This window comes from Chrysemys picta, chromosome 3 (genome assembly GCF_011386835.1).
Source record: "Chrysemys picta bellii isolate R12L10 chromosome 3, ASM1138683v2, whole genome shotgun sequence".
NCBI lineage: Eukaryota > Metazoa > Chordata > Testudines > Emydidae > Chrysemys > Chrysemys picta.
The window spans coordinates 123,631,795-123,644,640 of record NC_088793.1 but is presented as its reverse complement, the minus strand read 5'-3'; the positions used below and the strand labels follow the sequence as shown (position 1 = coordinate 123,644,640).

The following is a 12,846-nucleotide window of genomic DNA, read 5'->3' as shown; positions in this document are numbered from 1 at the left end:
TGCTGTCCACACCAGAGGTTAGGTCAACTTACCTATGTAGATTTTTCACACACCCCAAGTGATGTAGTTAAGCCGACTTAATTTTCTAGTGTAGACAGGCCTGAGTCATTTAAGTGCCTAAATCCCATTTGAAAACATTCTGATTTTTATGAAAGACAAGTACTTTGAAAATGGAACTTAGGAGCCTATACCACATAGGTGCTTTTGAAAATTTTTCCCATAGCACTTTTCATCCATAGTTCTCAAGGCACTATATAAAAGGTTCATAAGCATACTTATCCACAGTTGACAGATGAGGAAACTGACACACAGAGTGAGACAGTGACATGTCCCAGGTCACAGAGTGAGTCGGGAATAGAACTAGGCCTCCTGACGGCTCAGCCCTGTGCTCAGGCAGCACACGAGTGTGATATGATGTTTTTAAATATATAACTAAAAAAATAAACTCACAACATCTTGCCAGTAGACAAGAGTTCCATAATCTTTCCTCTCCAATTGTTTAATTCCACAACGATAACTGCTTCATCGGGGGTGAGGAGCTCAACAGCAGAAAATAACATTAAATACTATCTGGTGAGATTCCCTCCAATAGCTTAACCTAGCATTAAGATTTTGCCAATATGGCATCCACGTACACATTTATATATATATATATATATATATATATATATATAAACACCCTCAAAAAAGCTATATTATCAAGCACTGAAAAGTTAGGCAATGCCAGAATTAAGGCTGCATAGCAATCTTAATTTGCCGCTCCCCTTGTGCATATGTATTATGATACAGTCTTTAATTACTGCATTACATACTATTTTTTCCACAGAACCCCAGCCCCATTCAGTGCACAGGATGTGGGATTATGTTCACCGTATTATTATTTATTTGTATTAGTGTAGGGCCTACGAGCCCTAGTCATGGACCAGGAACCCATTCTGCTATGCACTGTATAGAGTAAAAAGATGGTCTCTGCCCCAAAGAGCTAACAATTTAAGTGTGACACGATATGAGAGATGGATACAGATGGAGAAGTACAGGTCTGTCGCATCTTACGTGCATTTAACATGCGCGGTTTCAGCTTTACGCAGTCAGCAAAAACAAAAACAAAAAAAAGAGAAAAATAACAATTTTAATACTGTACTTGTAGTGCGGGCGAGTCTGCCCGCCATTCAACTCAACGTAATTTTGACTATACGCGGTTTTCGCTTTACGCGCTAACCGTGGAACGGAACCCCCACGTAAGATCAGACTCGCTTGTACGAGGAAACAATGCTGCTCAGCATGATAGGCAGTGGTCAGAGATGGCCCGTCCCTGCTGATAGTGGGTGCAATTTAAAGGTTCGGCCACCCCCGGAACAGCACGAGTCATGTCCCCTCCCCAAGGCAGGCTCCCCCCTTACCCTCAGTCTCCCCTCCCGGAAAGCAGCGGCCCCTCCCTGCAGCTCCCAGCTGTTGCTCCTGCCTCTCCCCACGGGGCACAGCTCGCAGCTCACTGGCTCCGGCAGCTGCCATGCAGGAAGGGGGCCCAGCTGCATCATGTGACCGAGCAGGGCCAGCAAACCCAGGCAGAAATCTGCCCCCTACTTCCTATGCATCTCCTCTGGCAGTGATATCAAGCACATCAGCATCCTAATCTTCTGGGGAGGGGGGGGCGGAGGAGAGAGAATAGGCACCAGGGCACAGGAGAGCTTATGGTTTAACAAGCAGCTATTCAATATTTTGTTCTCTCCTTGTTGTTCAATGTACGGTCCCAGGCCTTCTTTACTGCACACTATTCAACCTCTGCTCTGAAGACAGAATTGTTATTTTTCTTAATCTCATTCTCAGAAACAGCTGAATCCTTTTGGCTATAATTTTCCAGAAATTCAGCCAGAGGCAGACACCCAGCATGGAAAATTTCAGCCCAAACAGTTAAAATTTGGCAAAGTTGAAGCAACCTTAACAGCAGGCTGTGCTACTAGCCCAGCCTCTAATAACTTTTCTTCAATTTTTGTGAATGTGAATTTAGTGCTCATAAATAATGATGAACCGTTGCAAGGCTAACTTCTCCCAGGTGTCCTCAGAGCAATAACAGAGCTGGCCAATGAAAACCCGAGCCACCTCAGCATGCCTAATCCTTGGAGGAATGCCCACACCCCATGAGAGGGAAGATGGTTGTTGGGTCTCCATTCATGTGCAATCCATTAGCTGTGCAAAATCTGATGCCTGTTGTGGTGCCAGTTTCCTTACCTATATGGTACAGGTGCCAGTTGTGATGTAGACACTTGTTCACTAGAAACTGGACTGAAACTTTCAGCCCACGTAGGCCATGAATAGCTGTGAGATGTAACAGCTTTCAGTTGTTATACTGGATTTGAACCCAGACTTAACTACTGCATGTACTATTCAATTGTAGCCTTCATGATGCTGTCGTTTTCACACTGCTCCTATTCAACATGAAACTGGTGCACTCAAAGTTGGGTATTAATTGTTCTTTAATAAGATATAATCATAAAACATGCAATTTAGTGCTTCGTTTGGTCCAATTTTCATATAGGAATCAAACTGTGCTCAACTAAAGCCTTAATCCTCTTGGCCCTTCCTGTAACAAGTGCTATAGCCTATGAAGGGTAACCGACCCATAACAAATAAATTAATAAGCTTCAGTAATTATATTTGGGTCATTTTATTTTAAACCATGAAATCAAAAGCTCTGTTCACATTAGTGCAGGAATTGCTGTAACTGGCCATCGGGGCTCCCTTGACACACCATCTGTGAATGTAGCATATTGGCACATGTTGGAAAGAAAGAGACTGCACATTTTAAGTGTGCCGGATTTTTCTCATTAACTTGGCTGGGTTAAAGGCATAAGATCCTAACGCTAGCCACATCCCTCTCAAGGCCTAAATATTCCTTCTGCCATGAACTTGTTCTGCTGCAGCCAGAAATCACTGAGAACACCTCAGATCAGTTTTTTAATCTATCCTGATGAGTAGATTTTATGGGACCAGCCCTCAAATTAGTCAAGGTTGCTAACCTACGTGCTGGCCCTACGAATTATACAGTTACTAGCCCCATGAAGGCAGCTGCTTATGATATTTGGAAGAACCATCCCATTTTTGATGTGAGAATGCGTTTTGGTTCTATGATGTTGCCAGCAGTCTCATGCACATTTCTCAAAATATGCACCACATTTCTGTTACAGCGAGAGGTCTTTATTGGATCTGTCTGCACTGCACCAGGGAGCATGTCTCCCAGCCCACATATACAGACGTGTGCTAGTTCCACTTGAGCTAGCATGCAAAAATTAGCAGTGTGGTCATTGAGGCACAGGCTAGCCACCTTAGTATGGACTAGAGCAGCGGTTCTTAACCAGGGGTACACATACCCCTGGGGTACGCCGAGGTCTTCCAGGAGGTACTTCAACTCATCTTGATATTTGTCTAGTTTTACTGCAGGCTACATAAAAAGCACTAGCTAAGTCAGGACAAACTAAAATTTCATACAGACAATGGCATGTTTATACGGCTCTGTATACTATACACCGAGATGCAAGTACAATATTTATATTCCAATGGATTTATTTATTTATTATGAGGTGGATGAGGCTTTCTTCTGGCAACTAGCAGAAGTTGCTAGATCGCAGGCCCTGGTTCTCATGGGAGTCTTTAATCACCCTGATATCTGCTGGGAGAGCAATACAGCGGTGCACAGGCAATCCAGGAAATTTTTGGAAAGTGTAGGGGACAATTTCCTGGTGCAAGTGCTGGAGGAACCAACTAGGGGCAAAGCTTTTCTTGACCTGCTGCTCACAAACAGGGAAGAACTAGTAGGGGAAGCAAAAGTGGATGGGAACCTGGGAGGCAGTGACCATGAGATGGTCGAGTTCAGGATCCTGACACAAGGAAGAAAGGAGAGCAGCAGAATACGGACCCTGACTCCCTCAGGGAACAGATGGGCAGGATCCCCTGGGAGAATAACATGAAGGGCAAAGGGGTCCAGGAGATATGATTGCTATCTTTAAATATATTAGAGGGATTAATACAAGGGAGGGAGAAGAATTATTCCAGCTTAGTACTAACGTGGATATGAGAACGAATGGATATAAACTGGCCGTGGGGAAGTTCAGACTTGAAATTAGACGAAGGTTTCTGACCGTCAGAGGGGTGAAATATTGGAACGGCCTACCGAGGGAAACGGTGGGGGCGACGGACCTGTCTGGTTTTAAGATTAAGTTAGATAAGTTTATGGAGGGAATGGTTTAATGGTAAAACATAGTAGTCAAGGAAAGCCAAGCAATGGTAGGTAAATAGTATAATGGCTAACAGGGGTCAGGCTGGAGACTCTTGCCTATATGCTCGGGGTCTTACTGATCACCATATTTGGGGTCGGGAAGGAATTTTCCTCCAGGGCAGATTGGCTGAGCCTCTGGAGGTTTTTCGCCTTCCTCCGCAGCATGGGGCAGGGATCTCTAGCAGGAGGGTCTCTGCCGATTGAAGTCACTAAAAACAGGATTGGGGACTTCAACAGCAGAGTCCAGGGAAGGGGTAGGGACGGTTTTATGGCCTGCAGCATGCAGGGGGTCAGACCAGATGATCATAATGGTCCCTTCTGACCTTAAAGTCTATGAGTCTATGAGAGCTGGCTGTATTTTAAAGAATCCTTATTGAGGTTGCAGGAACAAACCATCCCGATGTGTAGAAAGAATAGTAAATATGGCAGGCGACCAGCTTGGCTAAACAGTGAAATCCTTGCTGATCTTAAACGCAAAAAAGAAGCTTACAAGAAGTGGAAGATTGGACAAATGACCAGGGAGGAGTATAAAAATATTGCTCAGGCTTGCAGGAGTGAAATCAGGAAGGCCAAATCACACTTGGAGTTGCAGTTAGCAAGAGATGTTAAGAGTAACAAGAAGGGTTTCTTCAGGTATGTTGGCAACAAGAAAAAAATCAAGGAAAGTGTGGGCCCCTTACTGAATAAGGGAGGCAACCTAGTGACCGAGGGTGTGGAAAAAGCTAATGTACTCAATGATTTTTTTGCCTCTGTCTTCACGCACAAGGTCAGCTCCCAGATTGCTGCACTGGGCAGTACAGCATGGGGAGAAGGTGACCAACCCTCTGTGGAGAAAGAAGTGGTTCGGGACTATTTAGAAAAACTGGACGTGCACAAGTCCATGGGGCCGGATGCGCTGCATCCGAGGGTGCTAAAGGAGTTGGCGGGTGAGATTGCAGAGCCATTAGCCATTATTTTTGAAAACTCATGGCGATCTGGGGAGGTCCCAGATGACTGGAAAAAGGCTAATGTAGTGCCCATCTTTAAAAAAGGGAAGAAGGAGGATCCGGGGAACTACAGGCCAGTCAGCCTCACCTCAGTCCCTGGAAAAATCATGGAGCAGGTCTTCAAGGAATCAATTATGAAACATTTAGAGGAGAGGAAAGTGATCAGGAACAGTCAGCATGGATTCACGAAGGGGAAGTCGTGCCTGACTAACCTAATTGCCTTCTATGACGAGATAACTGGCTCTGTGGATAAGGGGAAAGCAGTGGATGTGTTATTCCTTCACTTTAGCAAAGCTTTTGATACGGTCTCCCACAGTATTCTTGCCGCCAAGTTAAAGAAGTATGGGCTGGATGAATGGACTGTAAGGTGGATAGAAAGCTGGCTAGATCGTCGGGCTCAACGGGTAGTGATCAATGGCTCCATGTCTAGTTGGCAGCCGGTTTCAAGCGGAGTGCCCCAAGGGTCGGTCCTGGGGCCGGTTTTGTTTAATATCTTTATTAATGATCTGGAGGATGGTGTGGACTGCACTCTCAGCAAGTTTGCAGATGACACTAAACTAGGAGGCGTGGTAGATACACTAGAGGGTAGGGATAGGATACAGAGGGACCTAGACAAATTAGAGGATTGGGCCGAAAAAAACCTGATGAGGTTCAACAAGGACAAGTGCAGAGTCCTGCACTTAGGACGGAAGAATCCCATGCACTGCTACAGACTAGAGACCGAATGGCTAGGTAGCAGTTCTGCAGAAAAGGACCTAGGGGTCACAGTGGACAAGAAGCTGGATATGAGTCAACAGTGTGCTCTTGTTGCCAGGAAGGCTAACGGCATTTTGGGCTGTATAAGTAGGGGCATTGCCAGCAGATCGAGGAACGTGATCGTTCCCCTTTATTCAACATTGATGAGGCCTCATCTGGAATACTGTGTCCAGTTTTGGGCCCCACACTACAAGAAGGATGTAGAAAAATTGGAAAGAGTCCAGCGGAGGGCAACAAAAATGATTAGGGGTCTGGAGCACATGACTTATGAGGAGAGGCTGAGGGAACTGGGATTGTTTAATCTCCAGAAGAGAAGAATGAGGGGGGATTTGATAGCAGCCTTCAACTACCTGAAGGGAGATTCCAAAGAGGATGGAGCTCGGCTGTTCTCAGTGGTGGCAGACGACAGAACAAGGAGCAATGGTCTCAAGTTGCAGTGGGGGAGGTCCAGGTTGGATATCAGGAAAAACTATTTCACTAGGAGGGTGGTGAAACACTGGAATGCGTTACCTAGGGAGGTGGTGGAGTCTCCTTCCTTGGAGGTTTTTAAGGCCCGGCTTGACAAAGCCCTGGCTGGGATGATTTAGCTGGGAATTGGTCCTGCTTTGAGCAGGGGGTTGGACTAGATGACCTCTTGAGGTCCCTTCCAACTCTGATATTCTATGATTCTATGATTCTATAATTATATGGTAAAAATGAAAAAGTCAGCAATTTTTCAGTAATAGTGTGCTGTGATACTTTCATATTTTTATGCCTGGTTTTGTAAGCAATTTGTTTTTAAGTGAGATGTAACTTGGGGGTATGCAAGACAAATCAGATTCTTGGAAGGGGTACAGTAGTCTGGAAAGGTTGAGAGCCACTGACCTAGAGGGTCTGGCAGGCTTGTACTTGGGTGGCCAGTTACTTTTCAGAGTAGACGTTCACCTTAACCCTAAAGTGTCAGTTCTGCCCTCAACTATGTGGGTGGAATTCCCCCTTATTTCAATGCAAGTTGCTCTTAACTAAGGAACGGATTGGGCCCTGATAAGCTTACAGCCTTTAAAGCATTTGTTTGCATACAATTAATCTTCATGTATATTTTCTTAACCTTCCAAGCATTTTTGCTGTAGTAGTTTTATAACTGCAATGTTCTGATAGATTTTTAGGCACAAGTGATTGTTTTGCCTTTATAAAGTTCACTTAATAAATTTTTTGACTAGGAATAATATTAAATATATGAAGAAAGCCACTGAAAGGAAATCCAAACTAGGAATGCAAGCAGCTACCATCTTCTAATTTTTATCACTGCACAGGGCCCTGACGTTTAACTTTACCCTAATTCTTCTTATCAGCGTAAACAAGCCATATAGGTAAGGAAACAAAACAAAACAAACACTTCATGCTGAACTGAGACAGAAAGAGGCAATACTGGTGAATTATTTGCTGGTAACTCTCCTTGGGCATCTTTTTCCATCTCATTCCTTCCCATACGTTATTTAATTCAATGACTCCAAGTCAACTGAAGATGTGCTAGATCAGCCAAGAGGGGTCAGTCTCAGGATGAGAATTCACATCCTGACTTTGGGTGCTCCTTCATTTGACAGACTGGAAAGGCAGCAATCAATCACCACAGTGGGACAGTTACTAGTTGGTCACTACACAGGTTCATTAGACGCATACCCTTCTTCTCTGGCTCATCGTTGACATTGTCAGCCCTTCGTGGGACAAAAGGATATCCTGGGGAATGCAAAGGACTGAAATATCATCCTGTACTTGGGAACTCTTCCAGGACATCAAAGATGTGTGGTCACCATAACCTCAAGTCCTTTTTTGGTCCTGCTGCACTTTAAGAGACCTGTTCTGACTCAAAGGCAATATCAAGTTCCTCTAAAGAAGCCTTAAGCATTTACCTTTGAAAGCCATCCAACCCAAGCTCAACCAAACTAGCTCTTCCCTGAATTAAAAAAAAAGGAGATTTTCACCTACAATATATTGTCCATGTGGCTTTTAGCCCTTAGGGTGGTACAGTGTCATAAGCAGCCAAGGCAATGCTTTCTGAAGGTACATACCCTTAATTTTGGACAGTACATCCAGGATATGTAGCAGACACCACAAAGGATATATGCAGGCTATTTTAGAAGACTGTGTTTGTGCTCTGTGACTGTAGTTACACAAGTACGCCTCAGAGTGCTTCACAACACTGTTCTGGGACAGTGCTAGTATTCAGGGAAGACCCAATTAAACAATTTAGCTAGACACTGTGAGAGGGTCGGTCACTGGACCTGGGGAAGATGAGTGTAGCTAAAAGTTAAAAGCCTGACAAGTAAAGGAGTCCTCATAGGATTCTAACATGTTGGGGAGACTCCAGAGTTGAGCTGGGGTAACTCTCACTTTCACCTCAAATGTGGGATAGATGCATTTTATACTTCTAGCTAAATAAATAATTCTTTCCCCCACCCACATGAAAGGAGGCAGCAATGGAGAAGTGAATGCAGCAGTGTGGAAGCACTAGAATCTAATCTATCCAAAACACTGTGGTTAACTCATCTTACTCTCACCTTGTTCATTCCATGTCATCACCCTCTTCAGATCTCTTCACTGGCATCCTGTCATTTGCCACAAATTCCACACCTTCATCGCCGAGGTGCTACAAAATGTTATTCCCATGACCATGTTCTTCTTTCCTTTCCTCTCCCTCTCACTGCCTATGCTCACTCACAGTCCTCATGCCTAACCATTCCCTCGATCCCCTTCCCCAACTCAGCTTTGCACTCTCTTTGATACCAATTCTCTACACTCGAAATAGGGCTGGGGAAGCCCAAGCCCGAACGTCTACACTACAATTTTATAGCCCTGCAGCCCGAGCCCCATGATCCCAAATCAGCTGCCATGCAGGGCCGGCTCTAGGCACCAGCAAACCAAGCACGTGCTTGGGGCAGCACATTTTCAGGGGCAGCATTTTTTTTTTGCTTAGGGTGGCAAAAGCCTAGAGCCAGCCCTGCCAGCAGCAGCGCGGGGAGGGGGGGCACCCTGGGACCGCTGTGGTTCATGTCGGGGAGCAGCGCCCGCACCTTGTGGCTGGGTTGAGCGGGCTCCAAGCGTGGTACACTCAGGCTGGGGGCCACCGGGCGGGGAGAGCTGCCTGCAGGTGCCGCAGGGCGGCCGCCCCCCAGCGGCGCAGCTGGGGCTGGGCAAAGCGGCCCAAGCCACCTGGGGACTGCGGCAGGGCGGCCAGGAGCAGCATCAGCAGCGGGGCCATAGTGGGGACTGGTGCCCGGGGCGCTGCCATGTGTGGCCTGCGTCCCGCTCTCCGGGGCTCCACTCCCTCTGGGGCTACCCTGCCCCAGCTCCTCAGTCCCCTGCCAGGGCGGTCCCCCAGCTCTGCCCTCCTGGATCCCGGCCGCTCCTCGAGGCAGGAGCCCTGGCTGGAAGGACCCTGGGCTGAGGCGCGGCCCAGGAGCCCTGCTGCTTACTCCAACCCTACCAGCGCTGGACCGGCTGGAGGCGAGGGGGGAGCGGGTGGAGTCAGCACTGGTGGGGGGAGCCCAGAGCTGGGGATGCAGGAGTGTGTGGGGGGAAGCCAAAATTTTTTTTGATTGGGGCGGCAAAAAACCTAGAGCCGGCCCTGCTGCCATGGACCAGCCACAGGTGTTTTGGTGCACTGTAGACATGTCCACAGAGTACTCCATAAGCACTAGCAGTAATAACCTCCAGTGTTTTCAGTTACAAAACAGCAGAAAGCACACAGAAGGTGGCTTACATTGTTCATCACTCAGACTGCCCCATGAAGAGATGTCAGTTTCTTAGAAGTCTACCTTATGGGAAAGTCCTGCTGGCTGGCTGAAAATAATTCATTCAGTCAATGAAAGGAAACATTCCTATTCCCTGTGCTCCCTAAAGGCCATGTTTCACCCTCCCTTATGATCCTCTTATACATCTCAGATTTTTATGTAATTAGAAAGAGAAAGTCATGCTAGACTCTTCTGGCATTTGTTAGCAATGTAAAAAATCAATACTCTAGGCATACCAAAATGTGTGAATCACTGGGACATTTGCAATCCCACAGAAGTGGAATACACAGTCCTCAAAGCAAGCAGAAAATGTGTAAAAAGTTAGGGCCCTGTCCAGTGCCCATTTAATTCAATAGCGTCTTTTCACTACTTCAGTGGGTGCTGGATTGCAGCCAGTGTCAACAAAAAGAGCAAGTTACACAAATTCTTCTTCTCAGAAAAAAGCAAATATACTTGCAAAGCAGCACGTGAATTAAAGCTAAGCCTGATCAGCTTTAACTTGGATCCTGAGACTGGGGCCTGCTAAAAACCTTACAATCACATAATCTGCCTGTCTCCAGGATTTGGCTATGCACACTTAGATAATCCCGGTAATCAAGAGTAGATATAAGCATTGTTACTTTATTGTCATAAATATTTAGCAAGATACATTTTCCACTTTGGCACAGTCTTACAGGTCAAATTCCCATGTGCCTTTTAAAAACCATCACCAAATTATGGACACGAAATATGAACAAAGAACAGGGAAATGGAAAAGAATGAAAATAGCTCAGAAAATAAGCCCACAAAGAAAAATACAACAAGAATTTACTGCGTATGTGACTTCAATGTTTAGCATGAAACAGAAAAATCACTGATGAACCACCAGGCAGTTAGCTCATTTTATGAAGAGCCAAAATCAGGATAATGTAATAATATATTTACTGAAAGTTTAATCCAAGCTCACATAAGGTATCATGCACCAGAAACCTTTGCATCAGAAGCAGCAAAAGATGTGCAAAGGAACCAGGGGCATATCTGAGATAGAGGGGCTCCTGCTGTACTTGACTGAGCAGAAACAAGGACAACCCTTTTGCACAGAGGGGAATGACTGAGCAATAACTCTGCAGCCAGAGAAGGGCAGTCCAGGACTAGCACGCTGGTGAATGATCAGAGCAGTTGCTGTACTATTCTGGTGCCACCTTAGAACTGTGGTAGCTGCCTGAGCCTTACTTAGCCTACTATGTCACTACTAAAGCCAAAGAAAAATGTTGACAGCTCACACATATGATTGAAGAACACAATGCTACCTATGTAGTTGGCTTGATAAAGCAGAGGGCCTTGTCTCCATATTCTGTATAATAATATCAAAGAAACAACAGTTATTGTTATCTGTGCAAGTTATTCCACAAAGAGCAAAAGAAAATATTTGAGTTCTGTTTACATTATCAGGACGGCACAGTCACATCACCAGTTGTTCCTGCCACAAGAATCATTCTATTGTAAACAATATGGCTGCTGCTAGCCAACATTCCTCCACACCAGCTTTTGCCCATCCTTGTGCTAACAGCATTATTGGGGGTTTTGGGGAGACTATAAAAATCACAGAAACTCCTGCATAACTGTTGATGCCAAGAGAATCTGACCCCCTCATCTTTGGTGACAAGAAATGGTGATCCACTTCAGAGGCTGAATAAGCCGCTGCAGAAGGAACTGTTTTGAGAACAATAGGTCATGCTATCACAAAGCCATTCAGGTTCAGGGATAGCAGCTATTGACAGATGTCTGCTGAGTCAGAGCCACAATAATCCTCTATCAGTCAAGGTTGATTCATAACATTGTCTCCATTTCCATCCCGACATCTCTCTTGGTGTTTTATTAATTGGTTGAATTAGTCCGAGGCTCTCATTTAAAGATGATATTTTATGGTTTATTGCATTTGACTTTTTTAAGAGGAAGATGTTCCTACTAGTTAGTAGACAGCGACCTCTGTCATGTCACAAGGTTAATAAACTTTTGTAACCCTTGCTCTTTTTAAGTATCTGGGGCCCGGAAATATAATATAGTTCAATCTCTTACCAGCACTCCTGTCTATTGCACCTTTATTACAAATAGAAACAATATTAAAAATATACCTAGGAAAGCAAATGAACTTGTAAGATTGAGTATTCACACTGGAAACTGGTTTCTGAGAGTTCCTTCTATCAGGATACAGAAAAATACCACCTGATAAAACATGCCATCACAGCTTGAAACTGGAGTTATAGCTTTTGAATACTCACAATGAATTGTTTGTGAACAATCTACAGAGCAAGAATTAATTATGCACAAATAATAACAAGTAACAAAAGCAGGAAACCCATAAGCTTCTGATGGATAGTTTGTGGGAAAATAAAAAGGTGGGGGGTAGATGCACCAAATACATCATTTGCTACAAATTATTTACTCAGCTCTTATTCCTCGAAGAGTCTATGAAGCTACTCTCAATTTGTATTTTTTCTGGAGAATGGCTTAAGCCACAAAATATGAATCTGGATCCAGATTTTAATCACCACAAAATTTAGGGTTGTTTGAATTGGTTTGGCCCATTCTGAAGACAGGGGCCATCTGCAAAATTGGGATCCAGATTTTCTTTTCAGATTCCCACAGTGTTCAATAGGGGCTTGACACTGCACTACTGAAGTCAATAGGAATTTTGCCATTGACTTCAAAGGGAGCAGGATCAGGGTGTAATTATCCACTCTATTATCTCTGTAGCATATGATTCTGGCCACTGGCAAAAACAGGATACGTGACGAGACAGACCATTGGTCTGATTCTGTATGCAATTCCTATGGTTTGGTTTTAGTTTGTGCCTAGCTGTAATTTTTCAAAGAGGATTTATTTCTGGACTCCCAATGCTAGAAGATATACATTTTGTCTCCAAAGCATACCCTCAGTCTTGCTGTGATTGAATCCTCTGTTTCTTTTTTGACAGAAGTGTGTTTCAGGGAGCAAACTCTTTCCTCCATGTCTAGGTCATAGCAGAAAACTCAGATCCAAGGAGAATATTTTATTGTATTTGTAGGTCACTTCAGCAGCT

The 12,846-nt window shown here is 44.7% G+C and overlaps 1 long non-coding RNA gene across 1 annotated transcript in view; it reads right to left on the bottom strand.

The window, feature by feature from the left end:
• The window catches only part of LOC101943077 (uncharacterized), a 50,933-nt gene that overhangs the window by 12,733 nt on the left and 25,354 nt on the right, over nt 1–12,846 (bottom strand). The gene's annotated exons all lie outside the window — the stretch shown is intronic.